The sequence below is a fragment of the Poecilia mexicana genome, unplaced genomic scaffold (genome assembly GCF_051168715.1).
Source record: "Poecilia mexicana isolate PSO_F unplaced genomic scaffold, ASM5116871v1 scaffold_10, whole genome shotgun sequence".
Taxonomy (NCBI): domain Eukaryota; kingdom Metazoa; phylum Chordata; class Actinopteri; order Cyprinodontiformes; family Poeciliidae; genus Poecilia; species Poecilia mexicana.
Window position 1 is genome coordinate 23,053,446 of NW_028263379.1, and position 6,000 is coordinate 23,059,445.

Below are 6,000 nucleotides of genomic sequence, written 5' to 3' on the forward strand. Positions count from 1 at the left end.
AACAAAATAAGTACAGCACTTGTTGGGTAAAACCGATTATTTAGCTGCTATGTTGACAGAAACAACATAGCATCTCACAAACCTTATTATCGTGACCTAATAAAGTCTCCTCTCACTACATAAATGTGGGGGGGAAAAAATGCAGTAATCCTCTTTTAAATGCAGAGTGGTGCAGTTAAACTGCTTTTTCACACCGTCAGCTCATTCAATAGATGTTTGCTGCACATCACTGTCTTATCTGTAAGACAGGAATGCAGAAAGATACGTAAGATGTGGCCTTGACGGCAGCACAGGACACAACTCTGGACAGCAACGTGATGACTGACATGTCATCTTAAAGGATTTACTCACCGAGAGCAGCAGCGGTCCTGTTGGGTTAGTATGACTAAACAATGGTGGCTCGGCTTCTGTTTGAGCGAACGCAAGTTGACTCTACTGAAGTTTCCCTGTGACCTCTGCTGAAATAACCTTGTTGAATTCCTGAAGGAATATTATACATTGTCTTAATTTGCATTAAGTTTAGGGGAACAAATACAACTTGAGCAGACTAATTTTGTCATTAAGAACAAAAAAAACCAAAACAAAACTGATTTTCCACTCCTCTCGGTATGAATTAACCTCTTTTTATACAGAGTAGCACCTCAGGAAACTCGCAGTTCTAACTATTACAGCTCAGTTTATAGAAGGAGGCGGTGGATCCTTGAATCTCCCACGCCTGAAGTTCGGTGGTGCCTTAATCCCTGACAAGATAAGAAACAGAGTGAAAGCGGCTTAATAGAAGCAACAGTTTTACCACCTCCAGCTGATGCAACGAACATGTCCCGATCAATAAATCAGCGGAGGAGAAGATTGTCTCCTGACATCGTTTGCGGCCAAGCATCGGATTACTCTTCTTTTTTTTGGGGGGGTGGGGCGGGAGAGGATGGGGATGCTCATGTTCAGCACTGTAGTTTTTTTTATTTTTTATTTTATTTTGTCTTCAAAAGTCTAATTACCTCTGCAGCTTTCGTCTGGTATGTTTTTCTTTTCATATTATGTTTGGGTTCCTCTTGAATTTAGATGCACCTTTGATGTTTCCCCTCCACGTCTCCGCTATAGCCTCCTCTCTCTCCAGAAATAATCACTGACGCATGAGACCATCCGATTGCTGTTTTTTTTGTTGTTGCTGGGATTCATATAAAAATATCCATGTATTATCTTGGCCTTGTAAGAAAAAAAAAAATCTGGTGAGCAACAAATAGCACACACAGCCTCCGCTACAATTACAACGTTTCCCATCTCGGTAGATTTTTTTTCTTTTTCTTTTTATGTTTCGCTCGTTTCATCCTCCCCCTCTGACTCATTTAAACCTAATAAAGTCAAACTTCTCTTTGTTCGTCATACTCCCATTGGATCTCCGCTGTGTCCCGCTTTAGGTTTAATGATCCTGTCTCGTCTTGGAGTTTCTATCTGCAGTGCGCCTTGTTTCCGATTCCTTTTTAGCCTTAAAATCAGAGTTAAGAAATCATCAGCTGTTTGCTGAGAATGAATTGTTTAGACAAAAAGAACTATTTTATTTCATTTTATTTTATTTTTTTCCAGGTGCACCGCTAACCACTAAAGATGCAACAGCTACACCATCCTGTTCTGAGCAGCGGGGGATTAGCAGTAGATTAGCGTTTGTCACAGCCTTAAAGACTGTATTAACAGCAGGCTACGCTTCTTAGAAGATAAACTGTTTCGACAGTTTACGCCACCGAGTCAGTCTTAACTAAAATATTTTACAACAACCCAAACATTCAGCTCCTCTCCAGCCGGCTGCAGACTAAATCTCTAAGGAGGGATTGGTCTTTTTGCCGTCATTAGAGAGTGTTGCGTTCATTAGCTTCTTCTTTATGGTATTTTCCATCAGCAGCTTGTAGTGCGGCAGATCTGTGGTGTCGTTACGCGCTGCATGTCGAGTCAGGGTCGTTCACATTCAAACGACCCCGTTCACGGTTTCAGATGATGCAATGTTCCTGCAGACAAAACGTGCATCCCAAAAGGAAAGTGTCTGATTTAAATTTGCGTTTTCTCAAATATAAGGCAACCCTTCCCCTCCCCCCCCCAAAAAACAGTTTCCTTTTTCCAATTCTCTTTCATCTTTTGTCTCTTTCTGGAACAACTTTCAGAAGAAGACAACTTATTACGAATGCTCAATGAGAATTTAATCTCTGAAGTCGATATGCTGAGCCCTGCAACAAAGAGAATCCCTTTCCTTTGAAATGAAGAGGTAAAGCAGTCTGGTGGGTTCAAGATGGGCAGGAAAACAGTCTTTGACAGAATATTCTAGCCAGTGAGATCAAACCAGGAATTGTAGCAACAATCATTAGCAACAGACAGAGGCGCTGAACACCAGGTGGGTTTCTCCTGTGACGTCTTGAAGTTGTAAGTGGATTGAAACTTGATGTTCTCTGAGGGCAGGCTTTGATTTTAGGCAAAGACTTTGATTGGTTCAGGATTTCCCTCGGTTAAAATGACGCCGTGTTATACACCAGCCTCGTTTTTGAGGAGATTTATCCAAATAAGGAGCAGGACTGAAAATGATATCCCTCATTTATTAGGGTACAATTTATTTTTCTGTCTCTGCCTCTATAATCTACGGCGCCTTACATTTGCATGAAGCAGCACCTTGCAGATTTCTTTGGAACGGACAGCAATACATTAACATCTCATTTCTTCCGGGCATGAGTTATCTTCAGCGCAGTCTGCTCTCTTGACAATTAAAGCAGAGGCTGACAGGGATCCGTGTAAAAAAAAAAAAAAAAAAAGAGTAATACTCAGAGGGTCGTGAGATATTTTAGTATTTCAGCTGTCAGGAAGAGTTTCACACTCAAAGTTTTTGTGCGATGAAATGTGGTTTCAAGGGAGATAAGAAAAGAGAGGCCTAATTATTGGACTTGAAATGGGGCTGGAAAGGAAAGATGAAGAGGTCCAAGACAGCAAATTGTTTATATTTTTATTCAGCAGGATTTTATTGAAGAGTTGTCCAGATTATTTGCCTGATTTATATACAAGGAGGTGATTTCTTTGACCTAAGAACAACAGGCTCCATGTCAAACGAACGTTGGCCTGGATCAATTGAAGTAATACGAAAAGTTTTTATGGCATTATGTCTAGAGCAGTGTTTCTCAACCCTGGTCCTCACTGCCCCCCTGTCCTGCATGTTTTAGGTGTTTCCCTTCTGCCACACACCTGAATTGTATCTCTGGGTGATTAACTGGCTTCTGCAGCACTTGAAGGTCATGCAATCATTTGAATCAGCTGTTCTGGAATAGAGGCACATCTAAAACATGCAGAGCAGGGGGGCGCTGAGGACCAGGGTTGAGAAACACTGGTCTAGAGCCAACAAACAAGATCAGTGCCAAATCCTGCAGACTCACACAGGATGACAAGCTGCCTCAGACAGAGCAGATTTAGTCTCCCATGAGGAGGTCCTTCAAGAGATAAGTGCTAAAACAGAGTTTTTCAGCCTAAAAGAGGAAATGCAAGGTCAAAAGTGAGCAAAAGTGCACAAATGGTAAAGCAAAATACTTCAGCAGAGAAGTGAATTATGTGCTTTAGCTTGACAAGACTATTGAGCAAAAAAAAGAAAAAAAATGTAAAAGTTAAAAAGAAATTCCTTCACCTGTCTTTGCTCCTCTTGTTTTAAGAGACTCCCCACTAAAGTCGAAAGTCTGCATGAAATCCCAGTTGGCAGCTCTGGGTATCCGAGTCTCCCACGGATCAATGCTGAGTCTCTCGCACGTCACCGAGGGTTTCTCAGGAAGCAGAACTTCAGCTGCTTGAGGTCAGGAATCGCTAATGACAACCCAATGGAGAAAACAAACAAACAAAAAAACAATTTCACTCACATTCACTTGCGTACTCTGCTCTGACCTCGTCCATTGTTTTTGTTTTTTTTTGCTTTCACAGAAAGAGCCATAAATAAGAAAATCATCCAATCATTTCTTTCAGTGACTTGTAAAAGAGTTTATAACCTTGAACTTTGTTTTTGAATTTGTAATGTTACGACAGAAGAGTCACATTTCAGTCCCATCAGGTTTTCTGCGTGGCTTGCAGCAGACTGGACTTTGGACTGCTGATGGTTTCCTTTCAACAAAAGTTTTCATCTTTGCTATTATTTCATAAAGACCAAATTTGTGGAGAGAGCCGCAGCAGCTGATTCTACCCTGTGGTGAGATGTGAAAAAGTTCAGAGAATCTGAATTATTTCGGCAACACGCTGCCAATACGTTTGTATCAAAAGAAAGAAACCCCACAAATTTGTTATTGCTTACTGTGGGGGTTTGTGTGGTGTTTGTCTGTGTGTGTGTGTGTGTGTAAGTATATTCAGGTCTAAGGAAAAAAAATTGAAAATCCAGACCATATTGCTCAGCAAGCGTTGCCGTGCTGTGCTGCTTTGGCAAGCGTGCTTCGGCACACAAATGTTTTTTTAAAACAACCACATGTAATTTATTGGAGAACAGGGATGGCTGGTCATGCAGGCGGCGAGTGGTACATGCTGTGTGTGTGTGTGTGTGTGTGTGTGTTGTGTGTGTGTGTGGGGGGGCAGTGAAGAGAAGAGTGCCAGAGGGAATGTGTCAGACTCCGTTCACAGCTTTTCCATTTCCATCATTAAAACCTGGAGCCTAATCCATGCAGCTCCTTTAATCTCTTAATTCTGTTCCCATTTTCTCTGCAGCCTGTGCTCTCCTGCTCCATTCTCTCTGCCTCGCTCTCGTTCTCTGTCACTAATTCAAAATCACATGTGTTTCTGGATGCGGCGCGCTTGTACTCTTTCGCCTCTCACGTACACAAACTCCACCTGTGGTTTTCACTTTGCTTGCACCTTAAATGCTTTACGTGCCTCTGCGTTATTCATGCTTCTTTTTTTCTTTTTTTTCTTTTTTTTTTTGCCTGTGTCCTTGATTGTTGTCAGCCGCTAAGCATGACTAATGGTATGTAAGAGGATATACAGCAGCCACGCCGCGGAGCTGAGCAGCGACATGATTTGGATGGGAGCATTAGATGACTCGATTACCAAGACTGACATAAAAGAGTGAATTTTTTAGCGAGGTGGCAAGACAGATGGCCTGACAGTCCGATACTGAGCCAGAGAGAGGTTGGCCCGCTACTTTCTCTGTGGAAAACATGACATGGCCTGTCTGAATGTGAGGCATGGTGCCGTGTTGCTGTGTGTGTGTGTGTGTGTGTGTGTGTTTTTATTTTACAGTGACTGCTGTGTGACTGGAACAGCCACCGATGCGCTGCACGGGAATTATAATTTACCAAATATAGAAGCACGTATCAAACAGGCTCAGCCTCCTGCAGGAGTGTAACTTATTCATAAGACATTGCAATAACTGCATAAGCGCACATTAGAGATGTAAAAGCCTACTTAGGACATCGTTTGAATTGATTAAGATTCACCCTGATCATTTCGACAGCTCAGAAGCTCATTAATGCGTTCCGAAGCTCACAGCTCTGCATCGCATCCGCTATAATTTCCTCCATTTTCCAAACCATTGGCTGTCGATTTCAGCTTGCCTTCAAATGCTTAGCTCACACGTCACTCTGAAGGTAGTCTGCACCCAACATGCAGATGGGCGAGGAGGAAGAAATGTTTGGTCTGTACTTTTCTCTAACTGGTTTCTCTTTCTTTCCCTGCTTTTCTGACCTACGGAATATTAATTAGGTGAAATCAGGCTGGAAAATAAAAACCCTAGGCAAATCAGAGCACAGTGTGTGACTCTAGGCAAAATTTTCTGCAAGTGGAGCTGGTTTCCGATGTCTCTTGGAATTAAAATGAAGCAGAGTGAAAAAGTGTACTTTGTACCTTAGTAAGAATATATCCGCCTGGCACGATGGTTCAAAAAAAGAAGGATTTGATAAAGATGTGCGCACAGACCACTCGTAAGATTGTAATGGCAAGTCAAAATGTTTTTCTATTTCAAAATGAACAACATTGATAACCTACATTTAAAGTTTGTCTGCCCATCTG